Genomic DNA, 22618 nt, shown 5'->3' with positions numbered 1-22618 from the left:
TCCGTGGTGTCCGCAAGTTCACTAGTTGTCCCGTCTATCCCGATCCCACCAGTAAATAGACGTTCCGGACCTCCGGATATTGCCACCACAAGTACTAGACCTGTGGTGAAGGGAGATAGCCTCGTTTAAGATAAGCATCTCCCCAACTCAATTTGACACCATTTGCTCCGCCAAATTTTGGCCGGAGCATTTGGTGGTGAAGGAGTTTAAGGCTAAGAAGAAGAATAGGCCCCCCATATCCCTTCCAAATCTTTCCAGTGTGCCACCCTCAACCTCAACTTCCTCTTCCTCAACTTCCCGTCTTGCTTCAACCTTTCCAAAAAACTAACTTCTCTTTTAGTATCCTATCAGAATGTAAGAGGCTTGCGTAGTAAGCTCAGCATTCTTTTCCGGGATAGTGTTGCATTTGCTTCCCACGTTATTGTGTTTACTGAAACCTGGTTAAAGCCGGACATTCTTAGTTCCGAGGTTTTGGCAGGTCGGTACACAACTTTTAGAAAGACCGTTCGTCTCGACGTGCAGGAGGGGTTCTAATTGCAGTGGACTCTTACTTCACGTCAGAACACTTCACAGTCCAAGTTCAACAGGAACTGGAATTCCTGTGTGTAAAACTGATTCTTCCCGCTTTCGCTATATTCATTACCTGCTCGTATATCCCACCTTCTTCGGATATTTCAATTTATGAGCAGCACTTGTCCGCTTTAACCGCTGTTTCTTCCTCGCTATCTGATAAAGATCGTATGATAGTTCTTGGTGACTTCAACTTGCCAGGAACTGTTTGGTCTTCGGTAAACGAGTCTAGTATCCTAGTGCCCATGTCACGACATGACTTTGTTGACGGCTTGCTTGACCTGTCCCTGTCTCAAGTCAATCATGTGAAAAATTCCTTGGGTCGATTGCTTGATCTATGCTTTGTATCGGATCCGACCATAGTGTTGTTAACCCGAACCCTTCCACTCACTATACCTGAAGACGCCTACCACCCAACTTTCGAGGTGTCGCTAGATATAGGACCAACTGTATTGGATCGGTCGAGTAGACTACCTGAACGTGTCCGCTGCTTTCGTAAAGCCGAGTTTGCGAAGCTTAATAACCTAATTAGGGATTTTGATTGGTCCGCTTTGTACTTGTGCACTGATGTCACAAAAGGCACAAACATTTTTTACAATGCTCTTGGCACATTTTTTTATTCTTGTGTCCCGCTTTCTTGTCCGATTAGATCTGGAAAACCCCCTTGGTTTACCCAAGAGTTATCCAGTCTAAAAAACTTAAAATCAAGACTTTATAAAAAATTTCAAGAAGTGGGTTCTCCTACTTCTCACTCTCGTTATGTAATAGCTCGGTCAAACTTTTCAGTTCTTAATGCTCAATGCTATAAGAACTACCTATCTCGTTGCAGGATACGTTTTTCTCAGGACCCTAAGCAGTTTTACTGCTTCGTAAGCAGTAAGCGTAGAACGTCCGCACACCCATCCTCGCTATCATTTTGTAATATGTCGGCAAATAATAATCAGGCAATTGCCGATCTTTTTGCCCCGTTTTTCCAAACCACCTATTCTGAGGAACGCTACTCTGATCAACCGTACCCATACGGATTACCGAGGTCGAACGGCATTTTCAGTCCCTTATTAAATGAATATTCCCTACTTCAAGATCTTCGACTAGTTAAGCCGGTGTTTTCACCGGGTCCAGACGGGGTTCCAGGTTGTGTACTCAGGTACTGCGCCGAGGCTCTGTGTGGACCATTGCTTAAACTATTCACCCTGTCCATTGATTCCTCTTGCTTCCCCCCAATCTGGAAGGAATCGTTTATAATTCCTCCCATAAAAAAGGTAGCAAGTCTGATGCAAAAAATTATAGAGGTATAGCAAAGTTATCCGCTATTCCCAAATTGTTTGAGAAGGTTTTAACTCCGCACTTGCAACATCTCTGCAAGTCACTTATATCTCCAACTCAGCAGGGATTTATAAGGCGGCGATCAACCACCACGAACTTGTTAGAGTTTACCTCTTTCATTATTAAAGGCAGGCAAACTTACAGACGGATGTTATTTACACCGACTTTAGTAAAGCATTCGACTCTGTAAACCATTCCCTTTTAGCACATAAACTTGACCTTTTAGGGTTTCCGCCCAACCTCCTGAGATGGATTTCTAGCTATCTTTGTTCTAGGTCTCAAAGAGTCCTCTTCAAAAACTCCCTCTCTTTACCAGTAAAGGTTTCTTCGGGAGTACCACAGGGCAGCCATCTAGGCCCCTAACTCTTCACACTCTTTATTAATGACTTGCCTTCAGTATTAACATACTCTCGAGTACTTATGTATGCGGATGATGTTAAGCTCTGTGTCCAGTACAAGGACATTTCATTTCATTCTCGCTTGCAATCCGATCTCAATAGCTTTCAATCATGGTGTTGTGCAAACTTGTTACACCTTAATGCCTCGAAATGCAAAGTTATGACATTTCATCGTTCTAGCCCTTTGTTGGCTCCCTACACCCTATTTGGGGGTTCTCTTGAGAGAATTACCCTGGTGGATGATCTGGGTGTTATGTTAGACCCCAAGTTAAAGTTTTCCGAACACATTTCTACCATGGTAAATAAGGCCATGGGCGTGCTTGGGTTTATAAAGAGGAGGTCAAAGGAATTTTACGACCCCTATATAACAAAGACTCTCTATACCTCGCTTGTTCGTCCGATCTTAGAATACGGCTCCTGTGTATGGTGCCCTCAGTACAAAGTACACCAGGACCGTATAGAATCAGTACAGAAAAACTTTTTACTCTTTGCTCTGCGGGGCCTTAACTGGGATGCGGGTGTAAGACTCCCATCTTACTCTAGTAGACTATTATTAGTAAACCTCCCATCCTTAGTTAACCGTAGAAAAATGCTTGGTGTGATATTTATGCACAACTTGATCAGGGGTGACATAGATAGCCCTGATCTGTTGAGCCGCATAAACTTCACGATTCCCATTAGACTGACTAGAAATTTTATACCGTTGTTCCTTCCACCTTGTAGATCGAATTATTCCTTGCATGAACCGTTTAGGTCTTATGCTCGGATTATAATTCCCTCTACCATATTATATCCAACAATAATTCTCTTCCTCTTATTAAATTATTAATCCTTACACACCTTTCTATTAATTAGTAACTGTAGTGGTATTTGTATTTTGATTGCATGCTTAGTTTCTTGGTAAGTTTAGTGCTAATTTTCCTCGAATGTTAGTCTAATATCTATCTTTCTTACATGTTCGCGTTTGGTTCGGCTACGCGCGTCATGCGGCAGCGCCCCTCGGTCGGTTGGGCGGGAGGAGGGCTGCGTTTTGCCTGGGATCCGCGCGTAACAGCCTGCTGCTGGTGTCACACGGGCCACTTGACGGTGCAGTAATTGCATCGCCTCTTGAAAGATGCAGTCATTCCATGTCAACGTCCAATATATCGTAATCCACGCACATTCGCATTTCTCCGGTCTTCTTTCCTATTAAAACGATTGGGGCACTGTGGGGACTTCGGGATGGTTCGATCCTTCCGTCCCGGAGCAGCTCGTCCACCTGTTCGTTGATGATCTTCCGATTGGCCGGGTTCTTCGGGAAGTAGCGCTGCTTCACGGGCCTGTTGTCTCGCATTGTGATCGTGTGTTCGGCGATGGGGGAGACTCCAGTTAGTCCGTCGAATTTCGCCAATTCTTCTTCCAGAAACTTGCCTGCCCACGGCGTGGGGGGTGGTTCGGGGTCTGGGTCTTGCTGCCACGGCGATAGGTCCTCCAGTTCCAGGGCGGTAATTGTGGCCAAGATCGCGTTCTCGTAGTCGTCCGAGTCGGCTGGGCGAAACGGGTTGCGTTCCCGAGCTATCTCGGCGTCGGCTAATGGCTCCAGTTGGTAGTCCATCGTCGGGGTTTCTGTGATCTCGTCCTGTGGTATCGGGGTTCGTGGCTTGCGTGATGTCTGTCGTGTTGGGAGACTACGTGGTGACTTCCGGTTCGATGAGCTGGCCCTGGATTGATCCCGCGATCCGCAGCTATCTTTGCTGGAGTATCCTGGTGATTCCTGGGTCCTGTTGCTGACTCCTGGTTCGACGAGCTGGCCCTGGATTGATCCAGTGGATCCGTAGCTGTCTCTGCCAAAGTCTTCTGCTTTCTGCGGTGTCCTGTTGGGTACACCTGGTTCGACGAGCTGGGCTTGGATTGATCCAGCGGAGCCGTAGTTGTCTCTGCCAAAGTCCCTTGCTTCCTGCTGTGTCCTGTTGGTGACTCCTGGTTCGACGAGCTGGCCTTGGATTGATCCAGCGGAGCCGTAGTTGTCTCTGCCAAAGTCCCTTGCTTCCTGCTGTGTCCTGTTGTTGAGTCCTGGTTCGTCGAGCTGGAACTGGATTGATCCAGTGGAGCAGTAGCTGTCTCTGCCAAAGTCCCTTGCTTCCTGCTGTGTCCTGTTGTTGACTCCTGGTTCGACGAGCTGGCCCTGGATTGATCCAGTGGAGCCGTAACTGTCTCTGCCAAAGTCCTTGTTGTGTTGCGTTGTCCTGATGGTGTCGGGATTCGTGCCGGGGAACTGGCCATGGTTGGATCCATCGGTGTCGCAGTTCTTTCCGTCGTAGCTTTCTTCGTGTCCTGTTGTGGCGGCGTAGTCCTGGGGTTGTTGCATGATCTTGTCGAGTAAGGTCTTGTTGTCGCGGCGGTTGGATGGTTCGTGGTTGGCTATGGGGTGTTGGTCTGGGGCTGGTCTCGGATGGCAGTGGAGTCCGCAAACGTGACGGCCCGTGGGCGTGGCTGGGCGGTGCATGATGGTATCGTCCCGGCGGGTTTCTGCTGCAACTTCAGCTGTAGATATGCCCGTCCACAGTGGATTCTTGCGCGGATGCCGCAGAGGAAGTCGAGTCCCAAGATGAAGTCGTCTAATACCATGGGGAGTATAAGAAGAGACGAACTGGGTCAATTCTGTGAGGGAGCGGAAATCCTGTCTGCGCGTGTACATTTGATACTCCGGGCGGAGATTTTCGTAGATCCGCTCGAGTTCCTGTTCCCGAGTGTACTGGGCTCGCTGCATCATCAGACGGTACAGGGAACGGTCCCCTGGGAAAACTCGGTAATAACTCTCTCTGACTGCTCGGTATTAATTGTCTGACTGTGGTAACTCCTTCACTGCTCGGTCGTGACTCCCTGACTCCTCGGTGGTAACTCCCTGACTCGTGTTCCTGCTCCGCCTTATATTGGCCGTGGCCATTCCTTTGTGACCGAGGGCTCCTCTGCCATCTAGCTGGTCCTCTGCCTTCGCCCTCTGTCCCCCGCTGCTCCGTTGTTCTACCGCTGCTTCGCTGCTTGGCTTCTCTGTCACTGTCCCGCTGCTCTGTCGCGGCGCCTTCTCCGCTCTGCCGCTGCCTCGCTGCTCTGTCGCTGGGACACCGCTGCTGCTTTGCTGCTCTGCCGCTGCGCCGCTGCAGCTGCTTTCCTGCACTTCTCCGCTCCGCCGCTGTCACGCTGCTCTGTCGCTGCTGCTTTGCTGCTCTTCTCTGCTCTGCCGCTGGCTCGCTGCTGCTTTGCTGCTCTTCTCCGCTCTGCCGCTGGCTCGCTGCTCTGTCCCTGATGCTTTGCTGCTCTTCTCCGCTCTGCCGCTGTCTCGCTGCTCTGTCGCTGCTGCTTTGCTGCTCTTCTCCGCTCTGCCGCTGTCTCGCTGTTCCGCCGTTGCTGCTTTGCTGCTCTGCCGCCGCTCTGCCGCTGGCTCGCTGCTCTGTCGCTGCTGCTTTTCTGCTCTTTTCCGCTCTGCCGCTGTGTCGCTGTTCCGTCACTGCTGCTCTGTCGCTGGTGCCGCTTTGTCGCCGTCGCGTGCCAAAGTTCTAGGCGCCGTCCGCGCCCATTTTCTCCCGGCACGCGGTGTCTTCGGCGTCTCTCCCCGTCTCTTTCTACTGCGTAGGTGGCTGGCTGCGTGGTTTTCCGCGTGGTTTTCGCCGGCGCGTCTGGGACACGTGGCTGTTGCTTGGGGGGTATTAGGTAAACCAGCCTTAGCTGTACACAAGTCGAGGGATCAAATATTGGTGCTGGCTATTCGCCGGGGCTCTGATTTTGGGCTGCTAATACCTGATTTGAAGTTTTTCTGCCGCGTGAATCCACGACTCACATCCAGCATCGCCGGGTCCCCAGGGGAGAAAGGTATCGGAAAGGCACGCCCAGCTTGGTGGATGCCGCATGATCCACGACTCACGAAAGTTCTGAAACCGGTGGGTTGAGGTGGGTGTCTTTATTGTGGGGGAATAAACGACAAAAATTTACCAACATTTTGGGTAACTTCTGGTTCTGTGCGTACACCCTGCCTACTGCACCGATCTATTCGCCGTCGGCTCTCTCCCTCGGCTGCGTGGGCGATCGGCGGCTTCTCTGCCGCTTCGCGCTCTTGCATGCTGTTCCTTTGCGTTTGGCCGTTCTCTCTCTTGCTTTGGCTGCGTGGGCGTAAGAGCAATCGGCGACTCTCTCCGTTTCCTTCTCTTCCATGTCGGCTCTCTTTGCTGCGTGGCCGTAGTAGACGTCTCTCTTTCGTGTTGTCTCTTCGCTGCTAATAAGTAAGAGGCCTCACTATTTTAGGGGTTTTCTTAGCCTATTTCTTATTTTAATTGGGGAAACTAAGGATTCATGGTTGTCTTTGTTATAATAGTAATAGTAGTAGTAATAAAATGAGATAATAAGCCCCCGGGGCTGTCTCTTCAGGGGATGGTTCTGTGGTCAGGTTTTGTGGAGGCTTGTGCCTTCACAAGCCTGTGAAATGGGCTGGTTCTGGACGCTGCTGTTCGTGCAAAAGTATGCAACAAGCAATGCTGTAAGTCATAGATCTTAGCTCCTACCAATTGATACGATTACCTTTTATTGGTTGACTAGCTATGACAATTAGTAAACGGAAGACAGTACCAAGTTATGTTTTTCTTTAAAGATTATTTATGTATTTCTTGATTACTTTTTCTGCAACACCGGTCCACACACTTGAGATCACAAAAGAAGAGAGAGGGTCGACACTTCAAGTGTGACCAGACTAACTTATAATAATAATACCTAACATATCGATAATATTATTTAATGTTATTATTTGAATGTGGGAATAGGCGTATTCCAACACGCCCCCCTCAAAAATAACATTAATTATCAAAATCATAAAAATAAAAAATATAAAAAAAGTTTTCATCATTAAATCAAAAAGGTAACATTCAATTGTTATTCTAATGTGGTTGGTGTGCATTCTGGGAAGTGTTATGTGATCTAGCATTTGCTCTAAGGATACGGGGAAAACCCAGAAAAACCCGATCAGATCACTTTAAAATTAAATTAACATAAAATTAAATTACTTTAACAATTCATTGGTTCTTTTGGTTCAAATAAAATAAAAAATAAAAAAAAAAAATTAAATATGAATTAATGTAATAAATTCGTTAATAAAGCTTCATGTTCATGTTTTCATTAAATTGGAATCATTCTTCTTGTAGTAGTCCTAATTTGTTCCGCAGTTCCGCAAATCTTCCAGCAGGTAGTGGCTTCGTGAATATGTCAGCAAGTTGGTTGTCTGTATTAATATACTCAAGAGAAATCTCATTAGTTTCTATCTGTTCTCTTGAAAAATGATATTTTATATCAATATGCTTTGCTCTTTTATGACATGAGGGATTATTTGCAATGCTAATACAGCCTTGGTTGTCTTCATAAATTTTAATGGGTCTGTCGAGTTTAAGATTAATACTATTTAGAAGAGACTTTAGCCATAAAGCTTCTCTTACAGCTTCAAATAGGGCCATATATTCAGCTTCAGTTGATGAGCTGCCACTGAATTCTGTCTTTTTGTATTCCAACAAATTAAATTGGAATCGAACATTTTAAACAAATAACCCGTTGTACTTTTTCTATCAATCTCATTACTACCCCAATCGGAGTCTACATAGCCAACTAATGTATTTTCAAATGATGTATTCTTTTTAAATATAAGCTTCATATCAATAGTTCCCTTTAAATATCTAATAACCCTTTTTAAACATTGCCATAACTCAGCATTGTTCTTGCTACTATATCTACTCAAGATATTTACAGCGGTAGCTAAATCTGGTCGTGTACACAGCATTATGTACATTAAACAGCCAATAAGGTTACGACATGGAGCATTGCAGTCTTCACCTGAGTTAAGTAACTCATAATTTAGTTTATTTAGTAATGGAGTACTGACTGAATTGCAACTATCCATGTTAAATTTATTTAAAATTCTTTTTACATATTCAGCTTGACTCAAATATATTTTGTCTTCAAACATTTCTACTCTGATACCGATAAAATGTTTTATCTCATTTAAGTCAGTCATTCTAAATCTTTCGCTTAAATAATTTTTGAAATTATTCATTCTATCCATAACCCTTGTCGCTATTACTACATCATCAACATATAATAATACATATATGTTTTTCTTTATGTCACCTCTATCAAGAATATATATGCAACGATCCACGGGAGAGTTTACAAAATCGAATCCTTTCAATGCTTGCTCAAATACTTGAAACCAGCATCTAGCTGCTTGTTTGAGCCCATAAATGGCTTTGTTCAGTTTGCATACATGCCCAGCACCGCATAATACGCCCTGAGGAGGCCGCATATATATCTCCTCACTTAATGTACCATTGAGGAAAGCTGTTTTAACATCCATCTGACTGGACTTTCAAATTAAATTGGACTGCCAATGATAGTACGAACCTAAAACTGGCAATTCTAGCAACGGGAGCAAATGTTTCTTCATAGTCTACTTGGTACTTTTGAGTAAATCCTCTTGCAACCAGTCTAGCTTTGTATTTTATTGGGACTCCTAGTTCATTATATTTAATGGAAAATACCCATCTACTGTCTACAATATTTTTGTTTTCTGGCTTCTTTATAATTGTCCAGGTGTTATTAATTTCATGGGCATTTAACTCTGTATTTATTGCCTCCTCCCAATCAGATTTATCATTCCTAAAATTTATTTCATCAAAGGAATTTGGAACTTCATCAAACATTATATGGGCATTTAATATAAATTTGTTAAAGCTTTTATCATGTTCTTTATAAGAAACCTTCGGCTTAGACTTTAACCTCTCACTTTTTCTACTAATTATATTAGTATCCTTATTTTCTTCACGACAATTATCTGGCTGATCAGCTTTTTCACAATCCTTACTCTCATTCGGGATATATAATTCCTTACTATCATTCAGGAAATCAGTTTTTCTTTTCCTACTTTCATTCGGAAAATTCTGCTTTTCGCATTCCTTACTCTCATTCAGGATTTCACATTCCGTACTTTCATTCGGGAAATTAAACTGATCACATTCCTTACTCTCATTCAGGATTCCACATTCCGTACTATCATTCGGGAGATAAAACTGATCACATTCCTTACTCTCATTCAGGATTCCACATTCCGTACTATCATTCGGGAGATAAAACTGATCACATTCCTTACTCTCATTCAGGATTCCACATTCCGTACTATCATTCGGGAAATTAAGCTGATCAGATTCCTTACTCTCATTCAGGAATTCTTGTTGACTTCTTTCCTTACTCTCTTTCGGGAAATCTGTTTCAAATTTTACTTCTCTAGAATAAAGCATATTAGTCTCGTCTACGACAACATCTCTTGCAACAATAACTTTTCCTTTAATGACATCCCACAATTTGAGTCCATTTTGTTCATACCCTATCAAGATAGCTTTGAATGATTTTTCATCAAATTTACCTTTTTTAATTTTGTTGTGCACATACACGGTTGAACCGAACACTCTTAAAAATTTTAAATTGGGCTTTCTATTGTGCCACAGCTCATATGGGGTCATTTTACAATCACCAAGTGCTTTGCTTGGAATTCTGTTGATTAGATATGTTGCAGTTAGCACAGCTTCACCCCAAAAACTTTTGTCTAATTTTGCACCATTTACCATAGCACGAGCTTTCTCTGTAATGGTTCTTATCATTCGCTCCGAAACACCATTCAACTGAGGTGTATGTGGCACTGTCAAATGATAACTTATTCCTTTATTAACGCAGAACTCACGCATTTCATTCGACAAGTATTCTCTACCGTTGTCAATATACAAATTGACAATCTTGAAATTAAAATGAGCCTCGCTCTTTGCTACAAAATCTTTAAATACATTAAATACATCTGATTTATATTTTAACAAATAGGTTACACAATAATGTGTAAATTGATCTACGAAGATCACAAAATAATTTTTATCGTCTAGTGTAACTGGTTTAATGGGGCCACATACATCTGAATGTATTACAAACAAGGGTCGTTTTATATAACTTTTATCTTTAGATTGCTTAAATGGCAACCTAGCCTGTTTCCCATTTAAACATGACTCACAAACTTCATCTGATATTTTTAAATTAACAAGAAGATTACTGTCATTAAATAAATTATTATTATTTATTTCAAGCAATTTTGCATTGCTTATATGCCCCAACCTCTCATGCCATAATCGATAATTATTTTTGTTCCTAGCATCTACACTGTATGCTTGGAATTTGACTACAGGTATATCCAACATACCTGTATGTTTAACAACACTTACTCCATTTTTTGATATGGAGACACCACCACAGTCAAACTTAATTGACATCCCTGCCTGTTGCAGACTCTTGACAGACATGAGGTTTCCTGCTGCCTCCTTGCAGTAGAGCACATCCTCCAGTGTGATATTGTGTCCATTGTGCAGCCGCACAATTCCACGCTTAGTGGCATATAAAAACTCGCCTTCTTTTGCCACAGCGATTTTAATTGGCTGCTCCAATTCGATGCAATCGGCGTACAGCGAGTCATCATTGATCAAATGATCCGTTGCACCAGAATCGAGTATAAAACCGAGTTCATTATTTATCTGATCACTCTTTTTCATTTTCCGCATCATAAATGCGAACCCGTGGCCCGATGCTGCAAGCTGAGCTTTTTTATTATGTTTATAATTTTCTTTGTTTTGATTTAACCTTATAAACTGGTAACAGTCTTTTTTCATGTGCCCTTCTTTGCCACAGTGATGGCATTTAATATTACTTCTAGCTTTTCCCTTAAATAATATCTTTTGCCGTGTGTTTCTAGATCCAAACGTTTTACGATTATTAAAATTGTTATTATTTCATACAACTGCTTTCATGACTTTACTACTTGTATCAGTACTTTCATTTCTTAATTTGGTCTCGTAGTCGAACAATTTATTTTTTACAAACGCTAATGATAGAGTTTCATCTGACAAAGTTTCGATTGCCGTGATGACACCATTATAGGTTGAAGGTAGAGTCTGCAGCAAATGTGCCACTTTGTCCATCTCATCCATTTTTGCGCCCGCCCCTAACAACTCACTCACTGTTTCATCAAAAGTAACAAAATGACTCGAAAGTGTCATTTCACTTGAGAGTTTGAGTGTTATTAAACGTTTACGTGCAGCTAATTGCGACGCAAGGCTTCTTCAGAATATCACGTGCCGAAATGTCGCCTGCCGCGAAGTTTAGAAATGCGTCGCCTAAATATTGAATTAAAATGCTCTTTGCACATCGCTCTGCCTTTTTCCAATTATCATCTACTTCGTTAGGCATTATGTTATCGACTACTTGGAGCACCTCTAATTCAGCAAACAAAGCTCTGATTCTAAATTTCCATATAGAATATTTCTCGCCACAAAAAGGCTTAATATGTTGCTTATTTCTTTCCATTTTCTATGTATGTATATATTATACACACACACACTATAAAAAAAAACTACACAAGAACGCACGCGGAACTAATTTCACAACTATTTGTTATTAATTTAATTTATTTAAATTGGCGTGGACTGGGCCCATAACCTATTGGTAGACTAGCTATGACAATTAGTAAACGGAAGACAGTACCAAGTTATGTTTTTCTTTAAAGATTATTTATGTATTTCTTGATTACTTTTTGCTGCAACACCGGTCCACACACTTGAGATCACAAAAGAAGAGAGAGGGTCGACACTTCAAGTGTGACCAGACTAACTTATAATAATAATACCTAACATATCGATAATATTATTTAATGTTATTATTTGAATGTGGGAATAGGCGTATTCCAACACCTTTTTTAAGGGCTTAGGTCATGCCTGGTACTTGGCAGTGGATATGCAACTATACATAATCTCTCTGCTTCTGCTGATTGCTCTGTATAAATGGGGCAAAAAGGCGGCTGCTGGCATTGTAGTGCTGTTGCTTCTAGTCACGACCTGCCTCTTTGTCACGATGATGGTCAACAATGAATCAATGCTCACGAAGTAAGTCCACGATCTTTCTATTTGCATTTGAAGTTATTAAGCCTCATTTAATTCAGGAATGGAAGTAAAGGAGGTGATGGTTTGGATGTCTATGGATCCACACACACGCATGCGGGTCAATGGCTGACTGGATTTCTCTTCGGGTACTTCTTGCACCTGAATCGTGGAAGGAAGCTCCAGCTAAGCCGCATCCAAGTTTAGGGCTCCTCCTCTAACCATACTCGAGGAGTCTCTCTACTACACGCTTACCCGGGTGGGCTGGCCCCTAGCGCTGTGTTGGATCATCTTTGCCTGCATGCAGGGCTATGGCGGTCTGGCAGACAGTTTCCTATCCTCGCCATTGTGGCAGCCACTCTCGAGACTCTCCTATTCCGTGTACATCTGGAATATGTTCACTCTGGAAGTAAACAGCAGAATTCTACGGACCAATACATATTTTTCGAACTACAACTTTGTAAGTTTTGTTTTGGATAGTTGAAGGAAACTAGTGGATTATAACAAATGTATAATATTTTATGCTTTGCAGATGCTTAATTTCTGGTCTGTCATTGGGATCACTATTTTGATGTCGTATGTGTTTTATGTTATCATTGAGGCTCCTTTTGGCGGACTCGATAGTCTTCTACGAACCCGGCAGCCACGATCTCCAAGCGAACAAAAGCAGTCGTCAGTAGATGTCCAGCAGGATCAGTTTAATGTCGGAAGGAATCTGGATGAACCTGAAAAGCCTAAGGAAGAAGCCACAACGACTGTTTCAGAATAGTTAAATGTAAGATGCTAATTGTCGTGTTTTGTCTTTCCCATATTTAGATCCAGTATGGTTTTCTTGTATTCAATGACTTTTCGCCGACCAGACATGTTTAAGTTTGCTATTAAGTTAAGACTTTGAAGCCACTTGAGATATTAGATCTAACAAATAACTATTCGACAAGCGCTTTACTCACAAATTCAACTAATAAACGAGGGGGAACGTTGTGAGTTGCTGCGGACACCGCAACTCTACATTTATTCCCGATACTTAGTCAGTATGGCTCTCCTCCGGCAGAGGCCGCTAATACTAAACGACACGACAAAGAGTGCGTGCGAGAGAGACAGAAAATCAGTCAGAGCGTGACGTCGGGCGCTGCGTAGCCACTGCAAATTGATTTCTTGCTTTTGGCTACAAAAATGATCCGATCTGATCCAGATTCAGCGATCTGATAGATATGGTCACTATCCATGATTCTGCGTTTTTAGTTTTCTCGAATGTGCAATATTGTGAATGCAACAGATTTTCGTCCTTTGTGGGGGCGGAAGGAGGTGGGGCGAAATTCTGAAATATAGGTTTTATAGTGAGAAAAATTTGGTTACTCTAGACTTAATTGTCTCTGAGATTTGTGGATACCACAGATTTTCGCCCTTTGGGAGGGCAGAAGTGGGCGGGGCAAAGTTTTGAAATATTTTTGTAGCAGTGACATATCACAGAAGTCTGGATCCAAAATATCGTTGCTATAACTAGCTGTATATAGGACGGACAGACAGACAGGGCTCAATAGATTCGGATATTGATGCTGATCAAGAATATATATACTTTATGGGGTCGTACATTCTAGAACATATAAACATCCTCTACGATTCTGCCTTTTTTGGTTTTATCGTATCTTTAAAAACGTGGATGCCACAGATTTTCGTTCTTTGTGGGGCGGAAGTGGGCGGCGCGAAGTTTTGAAATATTTTTGCGGCGTTGTGGGGTGGGGTGGGGAGACCTGAAAAGAAGGGAGAATCTGTTAGGAACACAACATCGAAGTGGGCCCTGAACTATCACTTGGAGCCGTTCAGAACTGGCTCTGGGAATCATTCAGTACAAATATCGAAAGTACAGGGAACATAAAGTAAATAAAAATTCAAATACAAAACAAAGCCCATGAACGAATATTTCCTCACAGGTGCTGGAATAAGATGAATCCAACTATTAATAATCCACGTTCCCCATTCACCCTTTCGCGGGGTATTTTCGGATCCATGGGATCCTTCGACTTTACCGACCAGCATCAGCAGCAGCAGCCGGAGCTGCAGGTCCCCCCCGAAGGTTCCGGCGACAAGAATGGACTCAATGCGATGCCCTTCCTAGGCCAAATCCACACTAGTCTTCTGCTTTCGCGCCCAATGGGTCCAATAGGTCGCGCACACCCCCCCACCTTCCCTCCGATGGGTGATTCAGATGGGTGAGCGGCAGCAGCTCAGACTCCCCTTCCCCCTAGGACATAACTTACCCCCGGCTCCCCTGCAGATTCAATGCTGTGCCACAGATGGCATCGATGGGACCACCGCCCGTGTTGAGCTCCCTCTGGACAGCCGGCGCTTCTCCGGACAGCCGCGGAGACTACTACGACGGCCCGCACAAAGAGTACTCCGACGGCCGCTACGACGGCGACTACGAGGGCGACTACTCGATGCCCACCGAGGAGGACCAAGAGGAGGAGTCGTGCTCCTGTCAGGGCCAGAGCGAGTTCAGCTCGATAGAGCGCACCGAGTCGGACTCGGAGTGGGAGGAGCTCTCCGACGGCCCTTCCCCCAGGGTCTCTCCGCTGGAGTCCCTCGGCGCAGTCGTGCTCTCCACAATGCAGCCGGAGCACAGTCAGCGCATGGTGGCCTTGTACCACCTCCTCTTGGAGACCGCTGTGGTCAAGGTCGTGCTGCTGGTGATGCAGATGCTGTGCTGCGCGGTGTTCTGGCTGGTCGAGAAGACTGTGGTCGTCAACGAAACCGTCGGCTCGATGCGCCTCCGATTGTGGAACAGCAAGTTCAAGCTGCGCACCATCCAGCGCCAGTTGCTGTGGCGCATGGCCAATGCCCGGGGCGACGAGACGCTCGTCTTCTTTGCCGTGCTCATGACCACTCCCTGGCTGTTCTCCCTCAGCCTCCTGGGATTCATCCTGTCTTTGGCGGCGCTCCTGAAGAAGACCGTCGAGGAGCTGGTGTTCCAGATACGCCTGCACCTCGTGATCTAGGGGGAAGCCATCGAGCAGAAAGCAGCAAGCAGTATCCAATCACACACTGACAGAAGACAAACGTCCACACGCCCGACACTCCACTCCTCCCCTCAGAGATGTTTGCACTTCCATTTGGGCATCTATTTTCGTTGATGCCAGAATCGTAATGCACGGAATCGTCTCTCCGTTTTTGGCCGCAATGAAAATATATGCCGAAATATTCGAAATTCAAAGTCAAATTCAAACAAGAGTTTCCAGTCGATCAGATATATCGTTTATGCATATTACGATCCGTTCCGTTTGGACGGGAGTCCAATTGCTCATCGTTCATCCCCGTGATTGCATTTATTATTATTTTTATTTCGCTGCATATTTGTTCTGCAATTTATTCAATAATAATCGGAGGAGGAGAGCATGCAGCAGCAGCAAAACATTTCCGCTGCAGCAGCGATTGTGGCAGCCGTGGGGCCTTTGTTGCCACCAATTGCAGGCCCCCGCATACGCACTTCGGAGGCACGGAATCCACCAGAAGCGGCAACAAATGAATCATTAAATATTCACTGTACTCTTATTGATTCAGTGATCAGTGATCAAAACAACACAACAAAAGCGTCATCATCCACGATCCACGACCCATTATACCTGATCCAGAATCCGTAGAAGCATCCATTTTCAGGGCTCTTTTGGGCGCTGGTTGGGGTACGCCTCCGATTTCAATCCCTTGCCACACGGGCAACCCGAGCAAGCCCCGATATGTAAACAGGGTCAAGACTACCTGTGCGAAGGGGGCCAAGGGAGGCGTCGGCATAAGACTCGGCCCGGAAGTGGACATACTCGTGTGCAGCCCTTTCGCCCGGTTATTGATATTCCCATTTGTGATTACAGTCTGTAGCGCCCCAGCAGCTCTTATAGTCTTTGAGCATTAGGCGCTGAAGAGGACGGACAGACGGACGGACGGATGGACGGACGGACAGACGGACAGACAGACAGGGCTCAATCGACTCGGCTATTGATGCTGATCAAGAATATATATACTTTATGGGGTCGGAAACGATTCCTTCTGGACGTTACACACATACACTTTTACCAAAAATCTAATATACCCCAATACTCATTTTGCAAACAGATGCAAAAAAAAACAAAACGGAGAAAATCCCTACTGCAGTCATCGACTGCGATACAACCTCTGGCGCTTACGTATAATTTCGTATAAAATATGTTCTATGTAAATAATCAACCAATTTCTTTTCGGTTTTAGTTGCCGATCGTGTTCTGACATGATAATTATAGTACGAGAACAAAGAATACAATAAGTATAGACAATGGAAGAGATTACTTGGAAGAGTATAATTTTTATACCCGATACTCAAAATGAGTATTGGGGTATATTAGATTTGTGGTAAAAGTGGATGTGTGTAACGTCCAGAAGGAATCGTTTCCGACCCCATAAAGTATATATATTCTTGATCAGCATCAATAGCCGAGTCGATTGAGCCCTGTCTGTCTGTCCGTCCGTCCATCCGTCCGTCCGTCTGTCCGTCCTCTTCAGCGCCTAGTGCTCAAAGACTGTAAGAGCTGCTGTGGCGCTACAGACTGTAATCACAAATGGGAATATCAATAGCCGGGCGAAAGGGCTGCACACGAGTATGTCCACTTCCGGGCCGAGTCTTATGCCGACGCCTCCCTTGGCCCCCTTCGCACAGGTAGTCTTGACCCTGTTTACATATCGGGGCTTGCTCGGGTTGCCCGTGTGGCAAGGGATTGAAATCGGAGGCGTACCCCAACCAGCGCCCAAAAGAGCCCTGAGAATGGATGCTTCTACGGATTCTGGATCAGGTATAATGGGTCGTGGATCGTGGATGATGACGCTTTTGTTGTGTTGTTTTGATCACTGAATCAATAAGAGTACAGTGAATATTTAATGATTCATTTGTTGCCGCTTCTGGTGGATTCCGTGCCTCCGAAGTGCGTATGCGGGGGCCTGCAATTGGTGGCAACAAAGGCCCCACGGCTGCCACAATCGCTGCTGCAGCGGAAATGTTTTGCTGCTGCTGCATGCTCTCCTCCTCCGATTATTATTGAATAAATTGCAGAACAAATATGCAGCGAAATAAAAATAATAATAAATGCAATAACGGGGATGAACGATGAGCAATTGGACTCCCGTCCAAACGGAACGGATCGTAATATGCATAAACGATATATCTGATCGACTGGAAACTCTTGTTTGAATTTGACTTTGAATTTCGAATATTTCGGCATATATTTTCATTGCGGCCAAAAACGGAGAGACGATTCCGTGCATTACGATTCTGGCATCAACGAAAATAGATGCCCAAATGGAAGTGCAAACATCTCTGAGGGGAGGAGTGGAGTGTCGGGCGTGTGGACGTTTGTCTTCTGTCAGTGTGTGATTGGATACTGCTTGCTGCTTTCTGCTCGATGGCTTCCCCCTAGATCACGAGGTGCAGGCGTATCTGGAACACCAGCTCCTCGACGGTCTTCTTCAGGAGCGCCGCCAAAGACAGGATGAATCCCAGGAGGCTGAGGGAGAACAGCCAGGGAGTGGTCATGAGCACGGCAAAGAAGACGAGCGTCTCGTCGCCCCGGGCATTGGCCATGCGCCACAGCAACTGGCGCTGGATGGTGCGCAGCTTGAACTTGCTGTTCCACAATCGGAGGCGCATCGAGCCGACGGTTTCGTTGACGACCACAGTCTTCTCGACCAGCCAGAACACCGCGCAGCACAGCATCTGCATCACCAGCAGCACGACCTTGACCACAGCGGTCTCCAAGAGGAGGTGGTACAAGGCCACCATGCGCTGACTGTGCTCCGGCTGCATTGTGGAGAGCACGACTGCGCCGAGGGACTCCAGCGGAGAGACCCTGGGGGAAGGGCCGTCGGAGAGCTCCTCCCACTCCGAGTCCGACTCGGTGCGCTCTATCGAGCTGAACTCGCTCTGGCCCTGACAGGAGCACGACTCCTCCTCTTGGTCCTCCTCGGTGGGCATCGAGTAGTCGCCCTCGTAGTCGCCGTCGTAGCGGCCGTCGGAGTACTCTTTGTGCGGGCCGTCGTAGTAGTCTCCGCGGCTGTCCGGAGAAGCGCCGGCTGTCCAGAGGGAGCTCAACACGGGCGGTGGTCCCATCGATGCCATCTGTGGCACAGCATTGAATCTGCAGGGGAGCCGGGGGTAAGTTATGTCCTAGGGGGAAGGGGAGTCTGAGCTGCTGCCGCTCACCCATCTGAATCACCCATCGGAGGGAAGGTGGGGGGGTGTGCGCGACCTATTGGACCCATTGGGCGCGAAAGCAGAAGACTAGTGTGGATTTGGCCTAGGAAGGGCATCGCATTGAGTCCATTCTTGTCGCCGGAACCTTCGGGGGGGACCTGCAGCTCCGGCTGCTGCTGCTGATGCTGGTCGGTAAAGTCGAAGGATCCCATGGATCCGAAAATACCCCGCGAAAGGGTGAATGGGGAATGTGGATTATTAATAGTTGGATTCATCTTATTCCAGCACCTGTGAGGAAATATTCGTTCATGGGCTTTGTTTTGTATTTGAATTTTTATTTACTTTATGTTCCCTGTACTTTCGATATTTGTACTGAATGATTCCCAGAGCCAGTTCTGAACGGCTCCAAGTGATAGTTCAGGGCCCACTTCGATGTTGTGTTCCTAACAGATTCTCCCTTCTTTTCAGGTCTCCCCACCCCACCCCACAACGCCGCAAAAATATTTCAAAACTTCGCGCCGCCCACTTCCGCCCCACAAAGAACGAAAATCTGTGGCATCCACGTTTTTAAAGATACGATAAAACCAAAAAAGGCAGAATCGTAGAGGATGTTTATATGTTCTAGAATGTAAAATCTCAACCAGATCGTATAATTATTATAGCCAGAATCAAGAATACAATTTTATTTTTCCTCGCTCTGTCTCTCTCAAAAACACAGGTTTCATGGTCGGTTTTGCCAGTTGCAAAATATGAGTTCAAGGATCTCAGAACCTATAAGAGCCAGAGCAACCAAATTTGGTATCCATACTCCTGTGATATCGGACCTTGACTGTTTCGTGTCCAAATTTCGGCACACCCCCTTCCGCCCCCGCAAAGGACGAAAATCCACAAATCTCAGAGACTATTATCGCTAGAGTAACAAAATTTGGTATCCACACTTCTGTTAGATCTCACTATAAAACCTATATTTCAGAATTTCTCCCCACCCCCTTCCGCACCCACAAAGGACGAAAATCTGTTATATTCACAATATTGCACATTCGAGAAAACTAAAAACGCAGAATCATAGATAGTGACCATATCTATCAGATCGCTGAATCTGATGCCAGAATCGTAATGCACGGAATCGTCTCTCCGTTTTTGGCCGCAATGAAAATATATGCCGAAATATTCGAAATTCAAAGTCAAATTCAAACAAGAGTTTCCAGTCGATCAGATATATCGTTTATGCATATTACGATCCGTTCCGTTTGGACGGGAGTCCAATTGCTCATCGTTCATCCCCGTGATTGCATTTATTATTATTTTTATTTCGCTGCATATTTGTTCTGCAATTTATTCAATAATAATCGGAGGAGGAGAGCATGCAGCAGCAGCAAAACATTTCCGCTGCAGCAGCGATTGTGGCAGCCGTGGGGCCTTTGTTGCCACCAATTGCAGGCCCCCGCATACGCACTTCGGAGGCACGGAATCCACCAGAAGCGGCAACAAATGAATCATTAAATATTCACTGTACTCTTATTGATTCAGTGATCCATCCGTCCGTCCGTCTGTCCGTCCTCTTCAGCGCCTAGTGCTCAAAGACTATAAGAGCTGCTGTGGCGCTACAGACTGTAATCACAAATGGGAATATCAATAGCCGGGCGAAAGGGCTGCACACGAGTATGTCCACTTCCGGGCCGAGTCTTATGCCGACGCCTCCCTTGGCCCCCTTCGCACAGGTAGTCTTGACCCTGTTTACATATCGGGGCTTGCTCGGGTTGCCCGTGTGGCAAGGGATTGAAATCGGAGGCGTACCCCAACCAGCGCCCAAAAGAGCCCTGAGAATGGATGCTTCTACGGATTCTGGATCAGGTATAATGGGTCGTGGATCGTGGATGATGACGCTTTTGTTGTGTTGTTTTGATCACTGAATCAATAAGAGTACAGTGAATATTTAATGATTCATTTGTTGCCGCTTCTGGTGGATTCCGTGCCTCCGAAGTGCGTATGCGGGGGCCTGCAATTGGTGGCAACAAAGGCCCCACGGCTGCCACAATCGCTGCTGCAGCGGAAATGTTTTGCTGCTGCTGCATGCTCTCCTCCTCCGATTATTATTGAATAAATTGCAGAACAAATATGCAGCGAAATAAAAATAATAATAAATGCAATAACGGGGATGAACGATGAGCAATTGGACTCCCGTCCAAACGGAACGGATCGTAATATGCATAAACGATATATCTGATCGACTGGAAACTCTTGTTTGAATTTGACTTTGAATTTCGAATATTTCGGCATATATTTTCATTGCGGCCAAAAACGGAGAGACGATTCCGTGCATTACGATTCTGGCATCAACGAAAATAGATGCCCAAATGGAAGTGCAAACATCTCTGAGGGGAGGAGTGGAGTGTCGGGCGTGTGGACGTTTGTCTTCTGTCAGTGTGTGATTGGATACTGCTTGCTGCTTTCTGCTCGATGGCTTCCCCCTAGATCACGAGGTGCAGGCGTATCTGGAACACCAGCTCCTCGACGGTCTTCTTCAGGAGCGCCGCCAAAGACAGGATGAATCCCAGGAGGCTGAGGGAGAACAGCCAGGGAGTGGTCATGAGCACGGCAAAGAAGACGAGCGTCTCGTCGCCCCGGGCATTGGCCATGCGCCACAGCAACTGGCGCTGGATGGTGCGCAGCTTGAACTTGCTGTTCCACAATCGGAGGCGCATCGAGCCGACGGTTTCGTTGACGACCACAGTCTTCTCGACCAGCCAGAACACCGCGCAGCACAGCATCTGCATCACCAGCAGCACGACCTTGACCACAGCGGTCTCCAAGAGGAGGTGGTACAAGGCCACCATGCGCTGACTGTGCTCCGGCTGCATTGTGGAGAGCACGACTGCGCCGAGGGACTCCAGCGGAGAGACCCTGGGGGAAGGGCCGTCGGAGAGCTCCTCCCACTCCGAGTCCGACTCGGTGCGCTCTATCGAGCTGAACTCGCTCTGGCCCTGACAGGAGCACGACTCCTCCTCTTGGTCCTCCTCGGTGGGCATCGAGTAGTCGCCCTCGTAGTCGCCGTCGTAGCGGCCGTCGGAGTACTCTTTGTGCGGGCCGTCGTAGTAGTCTCCGCGGCTGTCCGGAGAAGCGCCGGCTGTCCAGAGGGAGCTCAACACGGGCGGTGGTCCCATCGATGCCATCTGTGGCACAGCATTGAATCTGCAGGGGAGCCGGGGGTAAGTTATGTCCTAGGGGGAAGGGGAGTCTGAGCTGCTGCCGCTCACCCATCTGAATCACCCATCGGAGGGAAGGTGGGGGGGTGTGCGCGACCTATTGGACCCATTGGGCGCGAAAGCAGAAGACTAGTGTGGATTTGGCCTAGGAAGGGCATCGCATTGAGTCCATTCTTGTCGCCGGAACCTTCGGGGGGGACCTGCAGCTCCGGCTGCTGCTGCTGATGCTGGTCGGTAAAGTCGAAGGATCCCATGGATCCGAAAATACCCCGCGAAAGGGTGAATGGGGAATGTGGATTATTAATAGTTGGATTCATCTTATTCCAGCACCTGTGAGGAAATATTCGTTCATGGGCTTTGTTTTGTATTTGAATTTTTATTTACTTTATGTTCCCTGTACTTTCGATATTTGTACTGAATGATTCCCAGAGCCAGTTCTGAACGGCTCCAAGTGATAGTTCAGGGCCCACTTCGATGTTGTGTTCCTAACAGATTCTCCCTTCTTTTCAGGTCTCCCCACCCCACCCCACAACGCCGCAAAAATATTTCAAAACTTCGCGCCGCCCACTTCCGCCCCACAAAGAACGAAAATCTGTGGCATCCACGTTTTTAAAGATACGATAAAACCAAAAAAGGCAGAATCGTAGAGGATGTTTATATGTTCTAGAATGTAAAATCTCAACCAGATCGTATAATTATTATAGCCAGAATCAAGAATACAATTTTATTTTTCCTCGCTCTGTCTCTCTCAAAAACACAGGTTTCATGGTCGGTTTTGCCAGTTGCAAAATATGAGTTCAAGGATCTCAGAACCTATAAGAGCCAGAGCAACCAAATTTGGTATCCATACTCCTGTGATATCGGACCTTGACTGTTTCGTGTCCAAATTTCGGCACACCCCCTTCCGCCCCCGCAAAGGACGAAAATCCACAA

At 45.9% G+C, this 22618-nt stretch overlaps 1 long non-coding RNA gene across 1 annotated transcript; it reads left to right on the top strand.

Moving 5' to 3' along the window:
- The first annotated feature begins 12174 nt into the window (after positions 1-12174).
- On the top strand, positions 12175-12973 carry LOC113566877. The gene is made up of 3 exons (XR_003409261.1): positions 12175-12277; positions 12334-12731; positions 12804-12973. It is a non-coding gene; the product is annotated as an uncharacterized LOC113566877 (long non-coding RNA).
- The last annotated feature ends 9645 nt before the right edge of the window (positions 12974-22618 follow it).

This window comes from Drosophila persimilis, unplaced genomic scaffold (genome assembly GCF_003286085.1).
Source record: "Drosophila persimilis strain 14011-0111.01,24,50 unplaced genomic scaffold, DperRS2 tig00001154-arrow-arrow-pilon, whole genome shotgun sequence".
In the NCBI taxonomy this organism is placed as follows: Eukaryota; Metazoa; Arthropoda; class Insecta; order Diptera; family Drosophilidae; genus Drosophila; species Drosophila persimilis.
This window is presented reverse-complemented; position numbering and strand designations above follow the sequence as displayed.